Source organism: Pongo abelii, chromosome 6 (assembly GCF_028885655.2).
Source record: "Pongo abelii isolate AG06213 chromosome 6, NHGRI_mPonAbe1-v2.0_pri, whole genome shotgun sequence".
In the NCBI taxonomy this organism is placed as follows: domain Eukaryota; kingdom Metazoa; phylum Chordata; class Mammalia; order Primates; family Hominidae; genus Pongo; species Pongo abelii.
This window is the reverse complement of record NC_071991.2, coordinates 143,130,302-143,147,690: the sequence shown is the minus strand read 5'-3', so window position 1 is coordinate 143,147,690 and position 17,389 is coordinate 143,130,302. Positions and strand designations below refer to the sequence as shown.

The 17,389-nt window shown below is 36.7% G+C and overlaps 1 long non-coding RNA gene across 1 annotated transcript; it reads left to right on the top strand.

Moving 5' to 3' along the window:
- The first annotated feature begins 3,343 nt into the window (after positions 1 to 3,343).
- LOC134761727 (uncharacterized) lies at positions 3,344 to 9,439 on the top strand. Its single transcript, XR_010140796.1, has 3 exons — positions 3,344 to 3,625; positions 6,757 to 6,871; positions 8,424 to 9,439. It is a non-coding gene; the product is annotated as an uncharacterized LOC134761727 (long non-coding RNA).
- The last annotated feature ends 7,950 nt before the right edge of the window (positions 9,440 to 17,389 follow it).

The window sequence follows — 17,389 nt, the reverse complement described above, 5'->3', positions numbered from 1 at the left end:
CTGCCTTTTCTTGTTTCTAGATGCTGCTTGAACTCCTTGGCTCATGTTTCTTTTCTCAAATTAGCCCAACTTCTAGCTTCTGTCATTATATCTGGTACTTTCATCAAATCTCTCTTTGTATGGTTCCTGTCAGGACACTGTGATTACATTTAGGGTCTACACTGTTTATTCAACTCTATGAGAGATATATAATTCAAATGTAATCGCTCAACCTGAAGATATTTAACTTAATCACATATGAAAAGTCCCTTTTGCCACAGAGGTAATATTCATGGGTTCTATGGATTAGAGGATGACTGTATTTGGGTGCCATTATTCAGCCTACCACAGAATTATTACTTCCCAGGATCCATAGAGTACATCCCCATGACATAGGAATTGACAATTTCACAAAGCACAAAATGTGCAACTTTAAAGGAAATTTTGATACATAGCATTATCTTAAAACTATATGTCCATTTAAGGACATCAACAATAGGTTAGATAAATAAATTGGGATATATTGAAGCAATGTAAAATATACAGCAATTAAGGTAACAATCTGAAACAATAGAAAAGAATAGGGGAATAGGGTGAATCTCAAAAACATAATATTCAACAAAAATGCCAAACATGTAAGATTAAATTCAAAAAGGCTATATTTACCTATTGCTCGAAAATAGTCTAAATAACCTACTGAATTAAAAATCAGCAGTAATTTCTAAACAGTTCACCAAAAAAACCTTCACAAACGATTGCACCTAATAAACAAATTTAGCAAAGATAGAATGTACAAAATCAACACGTAAAATTCAGTTGTATGTTTAAACTATAACAATAAAACAATTTGAAAATAACATTGAGAAAACAATTCCTTTTTCAATTACATCCAAAAGAGCAAAATTTCTAGGAATAAACTTGACCAAGGATGTGCAAAACTGTTACACTGAAAATTGCAAAACAACTTTGGAAAGAATTAATGATCTAAATAAGTGGAAAGGCAGCATATATTTATGGGTTAGAAGATTTATTATTAAGATGGCAATGCTACTTAAAGTGACCTACAAGGTTACTGAAATTCCAACCAAAATCTCAATAAGCTTTTTCTCTTTGCAGAAATGAAAGAGTCAATCCTCAGATTCATATGAAATTGCAAGAAGACCCAAATAGCTAAAGAAATATTGAACAAGAAGAACAAAGCTAGAGGACATATTCTTTCTACTATCAACATTTTTATTACAAAGCTACAGAAATTCAAACAGTGTGGTACTTGAATAAGGATGGATGTACTGTATAGATCAATGGAATAGAATTAAAAGTTCAGAAAGATACCCATACATAAATGGCCAATAGATTGTAGCAAATATGCCATGAGAATTCAATGGGGAAAAGATAGTTTCTTCAAAAAATGTTGATGGGACAAACAACTAGATATCCATATACAAAAAATATAGATATATGCCCACACACAATATACAAAATTAACTCAAAATAGGCTGGTAACTTAAATATAGAAACAAATTATAAAACATTTAAAAGAAAACATACAAGTAAACTTTTATGACCTTTGATTTGGTACAAGATTTTCTGATATGACATCAAAAGTATAAACAAAAAAAATCACTGAAAAATTGGACTTCATCAAATTTAAAAATTTTGTGAATTAAAGAACATTATCAATAAAGGGAAAATAGAGCCTACAAAATGGGGAAAATATTTTCATACTATATATCTGATGAGAGACTAGTATCTAGATATATAAAGAACTCTTACAACTATACACAAACAACTTAATTAAAAATAGACAAAAGACTTAAATAGAAATTTCTCCAAAAAACATACGCAAAGGGCAAACAAGCAAATAAAATGATACTCAATGTCATTAGTCATTAGGGAAACGCAAATCAAAACTACAATAAATCAGCACTTTATACTCTTTAGGATAGCAATAACAACAACAAAACTACAGAAAATAAGTGTCGGTAAGTGTGAGGAACTTTAAACGCTTGTGCATTGTTGGTAGAAATGTAAAATAATGCAATTACTGTGAAAAATAGATTGACAGTTTTCCAAAAAGTTAAATATAGATTTACCATATGACCCAGCAGTTCTATTCATGGGTATATACCCAAAAGAACTAGTTACAGAGATTCAAAAAATACTTGCACACAAATGTTCATGGCAGCACCATACCCAATAGCCAAAAGGTGGAAGCAACCTAAATAGCCATCAACAAATAGATAACAACAACAAATAAATAGATAACTACAACAAATAAATAGATGTGGCATACAGATATATATAGTCTACCCTTGAACAACACGTTTGAACTCCAAGAGTCCACTAATGTGCAGCTATTCTACTGCCTCTGTCACCCATGCAACAAGACCAACCTCTCTTTTTCCTACTCCTACTCAACCTACTCAATGTGAAGATGAGAATAAAGACCTTTATAATAATCCACTTCTATTTAATGAATAGTAAATATATTTTCTCTTTCTTATGATTGCCTTAATAGCTCATCTTCTTTCTAGCTTATTTTATTGTAAGAATACAGTTGTATAATACATACAATATACAAAGTATGTGTTAATCATCTGTTTATGTTAACAGTAAGGTATTCAGTCAACAGTAGTTCATTAGTCGTTAATTTGGTGGGGAGTCAAAAGATATATGCAGATTTCTGACTGCACAGGGGGTCAGTGCCCCAACCCCTATGTTGTTCAAGAGTTAACTGTATATATAATAGAATATTATTCAGATATGAAAAGGGAAGACTGCTGCACTGATAAATACTGCAACATGGATGAACCTCAAAAGCTTCATGCTAAGTGAAAGAAGATAGACATGAAAGGTCACATAGTGTGTGAGTCCATGGGAAATAACCAGAATAGATAAATCCACAAAGAAATAAAACAGCTTGGAAATATCCAGAATAGATAAATCTACAGAGAGAGAAAACAGAGAGAAATACCCAGAATAGATAAATCCACAGAGAGAGAAAACAGCTTGGAAATATCCAGGATAGATAAATCCACAGAGAGAGAAAACAGAGAGAAATACCCAGAATAGATAAATCCACAGAGAGAGAAAACAGCTTGGAAATATCCAGGATAGATAAATCCACAGAGAGAGAAAACAGAGAAATACCCAGAATAGATAAATCCACAGAGAGAGAAAACAGAGAAATACCCAGAATAGATAAATCCACAGAGAGAGAAAACAGCTTGGAAATATCCAGAATAGATAAATCCACAGAGAGAGAAAACAGAGAGAAATATCCAGAATAGATAAATCCACAGAGAGAGAAAACAACTTGGAAATATCCAGAATAGATAAATCCACAGTGAGAGAAAACAGTCCCAGTAGTTATCAGGGACTAGAGAGAGGGAAGAATGAGAAGTGACTACTTCATGGATACAAGGTTTTCTCTGGGGATGATGAAAATATTTTGACATCTGATAAAGGTGGTGGTAGTACAGCATTGCGAATGTACTAATTGCCACTGAATTGTGCATTTTAAAGTGATTGATTTTATGTGGAGCAAATTTCACTTTAATTATAAAAAGTGAATAAACTTTTAGAAGCTAACCTTGGGAAAAGGTAGAGACTGGAAGGGATCACAAGAAAGGCTTCTGGGATGTTGGTAAGTACTCTGTTTCTAAAATTGGTTACTGGTTTTTAGAAAAATCAATTTGTAAAATTCTTCAAGTTCTATGCTAATGATATGTGCACTTTTCTATGTAAGTGTTTACCTAAATAAAATAAAATGCTCACTTTTACAAAAAGAAAATATTCTGAAGTATGTACAGCCATTTTCATTTAAGCAGCATTGTACAGTATACTACAACCAGTAACTGTGGCACATATGCTGTTGAGCCCTGAAATTGTTAACAGCAAATCCTAAACTCTTTCCATTGCATTATGCCCTAGAGCTCACAACAGATCCCTGAGACTACTTTATCATCCAGAAATTTTATACTCAGCATTTTTCTCAGTCTGACACTAAAAAACCAAGACAGTTTTTGTTCTTGCAGTTTGCAAGTTACTAATAACCATCGCTTATGAAAAAATTGCATTAACAAACTCATGTCCAAGTGTTGGCTGACGTAAAATATTATGGATGTTAGAAAAGAAAGAACAGGATACCAACTGATCTTAAGACAATATAAAATGAACTTGGATATTGATTAATGTATTAAATTGCTAATTAGTCTTCTATCCACTGTTTCTGCAGAGCTAGAAAATGTTAAATTTTCTCTCTCTAATGGATTATCACCTTGTCTTGTCTCCAAATGCCTTACAATGATTTTTTGGGTAGCTCAATTATTCTATTATTTTTGTTTGACTTAGAAAACAGAACTAAGCAATATAGCTAATTGAAAATCTAAACATGAAAGGTATGTCTTACAAAACACACTGCCACTCTCCCAGTTGAGCACCTTGCTTTCTCATTAATGCAGTTGTTTAGACGGGTGTGCTATCGGATTAGCAGGACCCTCTTTGTTTCCCTTTGTGTTGATTTTCACAACACCATCTTAGTTGGTAATTTCCCATTTTTCCCTGAGGCTGCTCAGCAAAAAAGAAAAGCTGACAACTTTCTTGAAATATTTGTATAAATCCACCTATTTTTCCATTGCATCTTTCACATATCTGCCTAAAGGTATGCAATCACAGCTCTCTTAAAATGTTATGCCTCAGGCCAGCATACTTGTGTGGTGATCAGTGGGGTGTCTCCCAAGAGAGATAGTCACCTAGTTTCTAGTTTGTGCTCCTATACAATCAGCTTGTGGGACACAAAGACACACATTCACACACAGTTGATTATATAAGTATATAAATATTTATGTTTCTGTGATTGTGGAATCTATCTGTCTGTCTATCTATCTATCTATCTATCTATCTATCTATCTATCTATCCATCCATCCATCATCTCTGTTGAAAATCTTGTACTTTTTATGTGGTGCGGATGCCAGTGGAATGCTACAGTGTTTTTACGTACTATTCACCTGTTACCCACAAATAGTAGGCATGAAGAAAAAACATCAACTATTACCAGGTGGATTTTAAATGCCATGTCTATGTGATGATTAAAACAATTCACATTTAGCACTGTTTGAGTAGTATGGCAACAAGATTGCTCATACAGGTCAATTTTACATTTTTATATATTAATAAAAACTATTAATACTATATGCTAGTGTCTGTAACGTTAGATTTTCAAGAACTCAACAATCAAAGTCTCTGAAGACAGAGAGTTTTATTCCCTCTCTTTTATTTTCCACTGTATTCCAAAAGTTTGGAACAGTGCTTGGCAGGTAGTAGGGACTCAATAATATTTGTTTAGTATGTAAACAATTCCACACACAAAGTGTGAATAATTTTTTAAGTTACATGTTTATCTACATAAACTACTACACAAAAATACAAATCAATGAATTAAATATAATATTGATGTGAACTGTAAATAATACATACACATCATTAGTATTTAAATATAAAATTGAGAGACTATGTACAAGTACCACTATTCTTTAGTACCCCTGGTCTCTTTACTAACGCTTAGAACAGTATCTGAAGATTTTTACCACTCAGCAAACAGATTCTACAAAGACCTGCTACAGCCAAACAAATTATATCCATCTTTATTTCACTAAGCCCACACAAATGTTCTTGGCTTCTTCAGTCTGAAAGATGAAACCTGGTGTGGCAATGCAGGACATCAGATTTGTTTCACTGATGTAATTTTGGGAGATGAAGAGGAATCAAGAAAAAGAAACCAAATTATATCCTAGTTAAAGAAAACTACACATTGAAAATGCTCTCCCATTTTTTATAGCTCCTAATAAAGCTATGGCTAAATTCCAAAGCTATAAAATAAAATAGATATGTTTTATTTTATTATTTTATTGCATCTTCAGATTTTTCAATAGAGTGAGTCTCATATCTTATTGAATTTTATTAATGGAAACCAAACACATTTGAAATGCACTATCTCTGAATGGCTCGCTCCATTCATTCAGCCATATTAACTGAAGATAACACCAAGAACAGCATTATCCACAATAGATTTACTCTCAGTTCAATTTAATAAAAGAGTTACAAAACTTTAAACATACTCATGGATCATCCCTGCTAGAAGTTACAATACTTTGGGGGAAAAATGGATACAAAATAAATATTTGTCATAGTTCATCTCTAAAAAGTTACAACATTTTTAGGAAAAATAACACATTGAGTACTTTAAAAATTACAGAAAAATCTAAAAATACAGAAAAAAAGTATTAACTTGAATATAACTAAATGCTAAAGTATATATCATAAACAATAAATTCTAAGACTAGCTAGGAGAAAGATAAATGCTACCTGGTATTGCAGGAGGAAGCTTCTTGAAGGTGGTAGAAAACTATAATGAGCATTTAAGAAGCTGAAAAACTGAGATGGAGCTGTAAATCCTAAAGGCCTGCAAAGATAAAATAAGTATTTTAGCCGTGAGAAATCATTGCTCTTAAAGTACAAACTTTTTGGAATCCTATTGTTACAGGAAAGGGGTCCAGATTGAGACCTCCAAGAGAGGGTTCTTGGAACTCATGCAAGAAAGAATTCAGAGCAAGTCCATAGAGTAAAGTGAAAGCAACTTTATTAAGAAAGTAAAGGAATAAAAGAATGACTACTCCATAGACAGAGCAGAGCCGGGGGCTGCTGGTTGCCCATGTTTATGGTTATTTCTTGATATGCTAAACAAGAGGTGGATTATTCATGCCTCCCCTTTTTAGACCATGTAGCATAATTTTCTGACATTGCCATGCCATTTGTAAACTGTCAAAGTGATGGTTGGGAGTGTAGCAGTGAGGACAACCAGAGGTCACTCTCATCACCATCTTGGTTTGGGTGAGTTTTAGCTGGCTTCTTTACTGCAAACTGTTTTATCAGCAAGGTCTTTATTACCTGTTCTTGTGCCAACCTCCTATCTCATCCTGTGACTTACACTGCCTTAACCATCTGGGAATGCAGCCCAGTAGGTCTTAGCCTCATTTTACACAGCCCCTATTCAAGATGGAGTTGCTCTGGTTCAAACAACTCTGACATTATTAAAGCACCAAGTATTTAGCGCTCCCTGGGATGACTTCTCTGTACTGTGCTGTAGAACTCAAAATATAGGTAGGTAGAAGGGGGAACAACAGTAATAGTTGTAGGCTATAACCTCTGGATCTAACCAGGGATTCTCTTAAAGTCTTTCAAAACAAACTAATGAAGAGCTTTATGTTAGCGATGACTTAGTCCATTTTTTGTTGCTATAACAGAATACTTATGATTCGGTAATTTACAAAGAATAGAGGTGGATTTCTTACAGTTTTGGATTCTGGGAAGTCCAATGTCCAGGGCACTGCTTCTGGCAAGGGACTTCTTTCAGTGTCATCCATGGCAGAAGGCAGAAGGGCAAGAAAGTACATTAGAGAGAGCAATGTAATTGAACTTGAACTCATTTTCATGACAAACCCACTCTCAAAATAAGGAACACACTCCCTCAGTAACAACTTTAATCCATTCATGAAGGAAGCGCCCTCATGACCTGATCTCCTTTGAAAGTCCCACCTCTCAATACTGTTGCATTGGGGATTAAGTTTCCAACACATGCTTTTTGGCAGGCACATTCAAACAATAGCAGCAGTGTGTACATAAAGCTATATGTGCATCTCACATATTTTATGTATTTGAAGATCTCTGAAAATGCTGACTTTAAAGACCACGCTATAGATAACATCCATATTAAGAGGCAAAAATCAGGAATCATACAAATTAACATTCTGTATATAATTACAATACGTTGGAGTGGATGCTGATTTATCTATAGAATTTTGTGATTGAATCAAAGATACTGAAATTTAAACATGCTTGTATAGTTAAATTTAGTTGCATATTTACAGTTACCACTGAGCAAAAGTTATGTCAAATCTATCAGCAAAAATTTTGGAAAGTTATTTTAATAATTCAAGTATTTGTGAAGTTTTCTTCCTTCCTTCATCAACCATTCCTAGAACATACTAATACAATTATTTACTGTTCCACTGATAATAAGATATAAACTTGCTTTTCTTCTAAAGAGTATTTACTCAAAAAGGCAACTGACAACATTAAAGGTAATATTTAACAGTGGTCACTTATTATCTCACCATTGTAACAATCACTGTTTGATTGCAAATTGTGTAGTCAGCATGCACGTGTTTTGCCTTGAAAAATTCCCTTTTTTCTCCCATTTTAAAAACTACTAATGATAAGCATTTTAAAGATGCTCAGCAGGATTCATAGCAATCAGTGTAACTATGATGACTTAGCTAAATGTATTTTTGTAGATTAAGTGTAGTATTATTGAATTTTAACTTGTCTCCCTTTCTGATTTGTAATATAATTCTATATATATTTTAAAAATTACCTTACACAGGTTGATTTCTCTAAGAAGTACATGCTGAAATGAAGTTAAGAGTACAAAATATTTATTGGAGAGTAGTAACACAGAGGAGACACAGGATTTGGCAGAAATACTAAACCATGGTGAAAACCTGCTAAAGTCTGTTTGTCCAAAGGGGAGCTCTAAAGTAAATATGAGCCATTAAGGGAGCCCCACACTGGATGGAAATGGCCAAGCCCTTTTACAACCACCTTCTCCTTCAGACACTGCCTGCAATTCACCCTGGGAAAGCAAAACCTCAACTGTTTCTGCCTCATTCAGTCTTTGTCAGTGCCCTAAGAAGATTGAGATTTGAGCTTGTAACTGTTGAAGCAAAACCTAAAGCGGTTAATAATGGGAATTTGTCACAACTATCTTAACACAAATATAAAATATTTGCATGAACTGTAATAATCTTTTATTTATCAATTAAAAACTTATCGATAAAATACAGATTTCAATAACGTTAGTAAAAAATCTTTTCACTTTTCTTAAGTAATTCAGAATGGATCATCTTTCATTTTGGTTCCTACACTTGATCCTTAGAAGAAAACTAAACCTATTTTTTTATATATAATGCAAACACTTTAGTTTAACATAAACCAGAAAAAAGGAAGACTGGCTGAGAAAAAAAAACTCTAAAAACTATCTAGCATATTCAAAAGATAATTCATGCCTTGATGATCATTTAAGCAGTACATCACCTTTAGTTATAAAGAGAAATGTGAAACTATTTTTACAATTAATTACATTTATCAGCAGGAAATCAAATGTATTCAAAATTGACCTGTATATGAGTGATGGTTGTAACAGAGTTATTGATTTTTCCTGTTGGGAAATGCCATCCAAAACTGGCATGATCTTTCCAAGTAAACTCAAAATCCGAACAATGTCTTCAAAGGTAGGCATGTTGTTAACAATGGTTCCTGCTGTTTTCTATGAATGGGCAGTAATATTCTCTATAACATTAGCCCCTGGAAATTAAAATGTCCTTTATTGAAAACATAGAAGTCTGTCAAAATGCTATGTTTTTTATTAGGAACACTGCTAATCCTATAAAACGGCTTCTTCCTCTCACCTGATCACTACAATTATGCCTCTAAACTAGCAGAAAGATACAAAATTTAATCTCTGATAAAGTATCACAGTGACTAAAAAGGGAATTAATTTACTTGCAAGGGAGTAGAGAGAATATACTGTATTTTGGACATTGCGCATGCTAAATTCTGTCTTAAAGTAATTTAAGAAATAAAATTTATGAAAATTCTTCTGGGAATAAATATTACACAGTAGACTTCAAAGAGAAATTCCTTGCTGTGAGTCATAGGCATATGCAAAGGACTATTTGAAACTGCCTTAAATGAATCTTACTTAGGGAAAATTACAGACTAGAAGAAAATACAAGTTCAGAATTTGGAGGAAGCTTGGAGAACAAATATTTATATATAAACAGAGGTTCAAATAATTGCAAATCAATTATCTCTAGGAATTGTGAAAACTACTCTGAGGAAAAGTGTGCTGGCTTGGGTACTAAACTCTGTAGTTTTTCCTTGCTCTATTTGTATTTGTTCATGCCAAAATCACACTGTCTAAGCTAGTGAGGCTTTAGAGTAGGTCTTCATATCTGGTATCTCTTTCAAGATTGGCAGGTTTCCATATACATTTTGGAATTAGCTTTTCAATTTCTAAAAGAGACCTGCCAAGATTTTGATCAATACTTTATTGAATTTATAGATAATGTTTGGGAAAGATGATATCTTTACATGTTGTAGGTTTCCAAACCATGAACACAGCATGTCTCATATAGATAATATTATTTTCTTTAATTATTACAGCTGTGGGTGTATGTGTTCTAAACTTAATTTCAGATGTATTTCTTAGCATATGAGTTTTCTTCTTATTCTAAAGTGTATCTCCAAAGACTGGAAGAAAAATAATTGCAATGACTACTACTAAGAAAGGATATAGTCTAGGGAATGTATAAATAATTCTTATAAATGAATAGAGAAAAGCAGCCATGCCAAAGGAAAAATGGGCAAGGTACTTGAACAGAAAATGATTAAAAGGATAGTCACATGGCCAGTAAGTATAGGAAAATGTGTTTAACCTCATTAGTCTTAATGGAAATAAAAATTAAAACCATAAATAGATACCACTACATATTTGCCAGGACCAAGATGACACACAATGACAAGTATTTGTAAGGATGTAATGAAAATTCGAATACACTGCTAATCAGTGCAAATTTACATAACAACTTTGGAGAATTACTTGGTCTAACATACTAAAGTTGGACATGTTCATATGGTTTATTAGCATCCCACTTTCCATTGGCAAGGAGGTCAGCAAAAAATCACTAACTTTTTTTTTTTTTTTTTTTTTTTGAGATGGAGTCTCACTCTGTCCCCCAGGCTGGAGTGCAGTGGTGCGATCTCAGCTCACCGCAACCTCCACCTCCAAGGATCAAGGGATTCTCCTGCCTCAGCCTCCTGAGTAGCTGTGAATACAGGCCCCCGCCACCACGCCCAGCTAATTTTTTGTATTTTTAGTAGAGATGGAGTTTCACCGTGTTAGCCAGGATGGTCTCGATCTCCTGACCTCATTATCTGCCTGCCTCGGCCTCCCAAAGGGCTGGGATTACAGGCATAAGCCACCATGCCTGGCCGACTAAACTACTTTTAAAGTACCACCTTTTAGAGTTTATCAGGTGATAAACTCTACATACTCTCTCTCATACATAATTCTGCATCAGTTAGAATCCAGCCAGGACACATAAACCATATCAGTAACTTACATATGAAAAATTTTAATATAAAAAAATACTAATTGGGAACAGAGGAATAGCTACTAATGGCTAATTATGAAAGGGCTGAGAGAACGCAAGGAAGAAACAAACAAGGGAAAGAGGCTCCTTTCCCAAGGCTGAGAGGGAATCCTTCTTGGAGAGGGTGAGTGATAGCCCACTGATGCTGGAGACGTTTACTGCATTGCCAGGACAGAGCTGTTCTGCAGCTGGGGCCAAGACTGACAAGTAGAAAACCAATGAGATAGTAAAGATGGTACCCTGGGTTGTACCTTGCTAGAGCTGGCTCACAGCTAGCAGATAATGCGAGATGAGCAGGAAGCTTTCTACCTGGTTGCTGACAGGCTAAGGCTGGTCAGAAGGAAACCATGGGGCAGATTGTCAAACGAAGGTTGCTGGAGGGCAAACACACCCTGGCATACAGGCTACTGGCAGCCACACAGCCCAGCATAAAGGGAACAAGCATCCAGAGCCAGGAGGCAAATATCCTTCCTTCAGCACACTTGACTGACCAAGGTTAACATTGTGCCAGCTGCCCAAAAAGAAATGTTTAATGATTCCTGCTCCAGCATCACAAGACGGGCAAATGAAGGTAGATTCGGAGATGAGGGGCAGCAAATCAATACTAGGCTTAATGAGGAATTGGGTTACTTACCATAAGAGTTTCTGAAATAAGCTAATATAATTTAGAGGATCTAAGTCAAGAGGTATGGATGTTGATCTTGAGAGTACTGTACTAAGTTAAATATAGGCCTGGATATTAACTGGGAAACACTCTCCCAGAACGCAGGATTAAACCCCCGCTAAGAACACCTGGAATTAGTCTGAAGACCCTGTTGCAGTGGCTCCCTTGAAGCTCGAAGGCAATCATGGTCTAATGTGCATGAAGACAAGATACCAAAACTGTCTAATAAGAATATTGAGAAAAGGATTGGAAGACTGATGAGGTGATAATGATAACATTGACTTATGACAAGAGCTCAGACAACCTATCTCCCTGTAATTTTCTCCAGGTGAAATCAGAGGCAAAAAAAAAAAAAAAATGGCAACCAGGATGCCTTGATGCACACCGATGTGATGGTAGCTGCTCATAGAAGTGAGACGGAGCTGCCTGGGATGATAGTGGTCGCCAAAATGCTGGTATTAGCAAATAAAATAGAAAAGTATAAGCTTTCAGTTATTATCCAGATATTAGCAATCCTTCACATAGAGATATTTGTCTGAGGAAAAAGCCTCATCCCATTCAATAAAGACGTTGAAAACATCACAGTAATTATATACTACAAACATTATACATTATTTCCTTAGACGGATCTGTAGAAATTTAAACTAGAACTTTAGTCTGGAGAATGAGAATTATCCAGTCCTGAATATATTTGAATATGTGATCAGAGCTTACCCTGAAAGTTGGTTACCCCAAGCACCAACATGGTCTGCCAACTATGGAAATTAGGCAAGTCCTAAGCCCATCTCACCATGTATACGAGTCTGTGTCCACAAACCATGCTACTTTACACAGTCTCTGAGTGCATATTTTGGCTGGGTAATACCTAATAGCTGGCAAGTATTCATATTGTTTTCCTGTCCTTTAGAGTAAGAAACAATATAAGACATGCCTGAAAGTGTCAATCCCCTGCTTCCATCTAAGATAGCAAATCAGCAGTAGCTCTACTGAAATTTGGGATAAAATACAGAGGTTTACACTGCAATCAAATGGTAAAGGATGCAAAAGTAATAGTTTTACTTACATCTCCATTTAATTCACTTGTTTAGACCTTTCAAAAAACTACATGGATTTGAGAGGGCTAATGGTGAACGACTGGGAACTTAGCTAAGAAGTATTGCAGCTACTTTCAGCATCAATAGAGAGTTTCAAAAGCATATAACTTCTATATAAAAAGACAGCAGTGAAAATTCACTGCCTTGTACTCACGGTCATGTTAAGTCTTTCCTTTGTCACAGTACAGTTTAAAGAGACATTGGCCCTCATAATATTCCACAACATCTCATGCTGGTCTAGGTATTAATGAGATGATGATAATGGGGCCTGATAAACAGAACATGGCATGTGTCCTGGATAGCAAAATGTGTGCATTTTTAAGATTCTGAGAATCATTGGTATCCTGAGATATTTCCTCCAAAGTTAAGGACAAAATTATGCATAACACATCTCCTACCTCACATCATTTAGTGAAGAAAGAGGTTCAGAGTTTGGTAGAATAATTTAGAGACAACCTATATGACTCTTGAAAAAACCTATTGTATTAGTACTTTTCCACACTGCTATAAAGAACTACTAGAGACTAGGTAATTTATAAAGAAAAGATGTTGAACTGACTCATAGTTCCACGTGACTGGGCAGTCCTCAGGAAACTTATAATCATGGCAGAAGGGGAAAGGGAAGCAAGGCATATCTTACATGGTGGCAGGATAGAGAGAGAGAGAGAGACCGCAAAGGCGGAAGTGCCACACTTTTAAACCATCAGATCTTGTGAGAACCCACTCACTCACAAGAACAGCATGGGGGAACCACCCCCATGATCCAGTCACCTCCCACCAGGCCCCACCCTTGACACACAGGGACTACAATTTGAGATGAGATTTGGGTGGGGACACAAAGACAAACCATATCATTCCACCCCTGGCCCATCTCAAACCTTATGTCCTTCTCACATTTCAAAACACCATTATGCCTTCCCAACAGTCCCCCAAAGTCTTAACTCATTCCAGTATTAACTCAAAAGTGCATTTCCAAAGTCTCGTCTGAGACAAGCCAAGTCCCTTCCACCTATGAGCCTGTAAAACCAAAAACAAGGTAGTTACTTCCAAGATACAATGTGGGTATAGGCATTGGGTAAATGTTCCCATTCCAAATGGGAGAAATTGGCCAAAACAAAGAGGCCACACACCCCATGCAAGTCCAAAACCTGGCAGCACTGTCAGTCATTGAATCTTAAAGCTCCGAAATAATCTCTTTAAACTCCATGTCTCACATCCAGGGCACACTGATGCAACAGGTGGGCTACCAAGGCCTTGGGCAGTTTCATCCCTGTGTCTCCACAAGGTACAGCCCCTGTGGCTGCTTTTACAGGCTGGCATTAAATGCCTACAGCTTTTCCAGGTGCACAATGTAAGCTGTAGGTGGACATATCATTCGGGGTCTGGAGGATGGTGGCCCTCTTCTCACAGCTCCAATAGGCAGTGCCCCAGTTGTGGGGGGGGGCACTCGAAGTCCACATTTTCTCTCTACATTGCCCTAGTAGAGGTTCTCTATGAGAGCTCTGCCCCTGCAGCAGACCTCTGCCTGGACATCCAGCCATTTTCATACATCCTCTGAAATCTAAGTGGAGATTCTCAAACCTCAATTCTTGCCTTCTGCACCCCTGCAGGCCCAACACCATGTGGAAGCTGCCAAGGCTTGGGGCTTGCAACTTCTGAAACAATGGTCCAAGCTGTAACTTGGCCCCTTGTAGCCACAGCTGGAGCTAAAGCAACTGGGTCTCAGAGCGCCATGTCCCAAGAGTGCACAGAGCAACAGGGCCCTGGTTTTGGCCCATAAAACCATTTTTCCCTTCTAGGCCTTTGGGTCTGTGATGGGAGGGGCTGTCATGAAGATCTCTGAAATGCCCTGGAAACGTTTTCCCTATTGTCTTATCTGTTAACATTCTCTCCTTGTTACTTATGCAAATTTCTGTAGCAGGCTTGAATTTCTCCCAGAAAATGGGTTTTTCTTTTCTATCACGTGGTCAGGCTGCAAATTTTCCAAACTGTTATGCTCTGCTTTCAACCATCTCTTTCTTCACACATATGAACGTACACTTTTGGAAATAGCCAAGTCACCTCTTGAATGCTTTGCAGCTTAGACATTTCTTCCACCAGATACTCTAAATCATCTCTCTCAAGTTCACAGTTCCACAGATCTCTAGGGTACAAGCAAAATGCTGCCAGTTTATTTGCTAAAGCATAGCAAGAGTCACATTTACTCCAGTTCCCAATAATTCCTCATCTCCATCTGAGACCACCTCATCCTGGAGTTCGTTGTCCATATCACAATTAGCATGTTGGTCCAAACCATTCAACAAGTCTCCAGGAAGTTCCAAACTTTCCCCCATTTTCCTATCTTCTTCTAGGCCCTCCAAACTGTTCCAACCTCTTCTTGTTACCCAGTTTCAAAGTTGCTTCCACATTTTCAGGTATCTTTATATCAATGGCCCACTCCTGGTATCAATTCCCTGTATTAGTCAATTTTCACACTACTATAAAGAACTACCTGAGGCTGAATAATTTATAAAGAAAAGAGGTTTAATTGACTCACAGTTCCTCATGGCTGGGGAGGCCTCAGGAAATTTACAATCATGGCAGAAGGTGAAGGGGAAGCAAGGCATATCTTACATAGTGGCAAGGGAGAGAGAGAGACAGAGAGATAGAGAAAAGGGGGTGGGGGAAGTGCCACACTTTTAAACCCTCAGTTCCCATGAGAACTCACTATTATGAGAACAACATGGAGGAAACTTCCCCCATGATCCAATCACCTCCTACCAGGTTTCTTCTACAAGATGTGGGGATTATACTTCAAGATGATGTTTGGGTTAGGACACGGAGCCAAACCATATCACCCGTTTATTATGCAACTTGCAAGACTTCCAATTTGAGTAGGACCAAGATCAAGAAAGAGATTTGATGGCATTAGATCTGTGTATTAAGCTTCCATACATCTTGAATGGTGTTACCTGCAGATTTCATAATTACAAACATATTCATGGTAGAGAAAGAATCCATTTGAGGTCTCTGAAAAGCCCAAAGGGGAGAGTTGTAGTTCAAGTGAACACAATTCCAAAGCAAGAATTAGACTTTAACATAAAAGATATATATACATAATCCTTTTAAAAAATAGTTTCTTACATGCTACTGGACACTGGTAGGGACAGAGCAACTGACAATGAACTAAAAAGTGAGCATGCAAATAGAGTTGCACGTCATGAGTTGGGTCAGATCCAACAATATATATACTTAGGCATGCAAAGGAGCCACCCAGCAAATGATGGAAATGATACACTTGAGGTAAGGATGAAGGAATTCTGAAGAATGTTGCAAATTGAATAAAAAAGTGGCCCATCCTCCTCTGTCACCTACCTTGACTATATCAATGCACTCTCACAACTCATGTTTATGACCGTGATAGAAACTTCTCCACAAGCAGCTAACATAGGAGTTATAAACGCAAGCCTGGCAGATGGCAGAATTGGCTTGATATTTTGTGGCAGTCAAAAATGGGTTACACAAAACCTAAGTGGGAGTACAGGAAGAGATTCTCTGTTAGCAGAGTCCAGAGTAGCACATTGATTATTCACATTGCATGTATTGTAAAACAGGATATATTCAGACTTCTATGCAGTGTTGAAATGGCTTTTTTGGTTGGGCCAAGGGGGCTAAGCACAGAAATATTGGATACTGCACACAAGGTCTAGGGAGGGGGAACATACGTGGACGGATCTATGGCCATGCGGACAATATGTCTGCATCTCTGCAAATCATATTGCAGTGGACGTGGGAAATGCTGCTCATACCCCTTTAAGGCAGGGCTTGCTGCCCCCAGATGCCATGAAACGGTTGCTAGATGCCAGCCCTTCATGATTTGCCTGTGGCTGAGAGCACCTAACTCAGGGCACTCACACCCTAAGTTTAATCCTCTCCAGAATGACTCATACTGTGTCTATAGCTAAGATATTTCTGATGGACTAAACAACCATTGAGAGGGATTCAAATGGCTGGCACCAATTAAAGGACTGGCTGGAACAGGTCTTTGATTAAAGGTGTAGCTGACCAGTTTCCACAGTGATCAATACCAAGAAAAATCACCAAGCAATTACTTATTCCAAGTATAATTTATACTCACATATAAATGGCACCTAAAATGGTAGTTTAAAATGTGTTGTCAAATTGTTTGACACAATTTTTTAAAACATACAACTTTAGAGAAGGATGAGAGTGGAAGTGGATGGGGACTCAAATACACAAATGATGTATCCTTGATGGAGTAAAATGTGAATTAACATTTAAATAAAGAATTTATACAAGCTGTGTTCAATGTGAAAAACCCCAAGGAAGTCTCCTAACAAATGTGAATAAAATCATTGCACTTAGAAGGGAAGTTCAA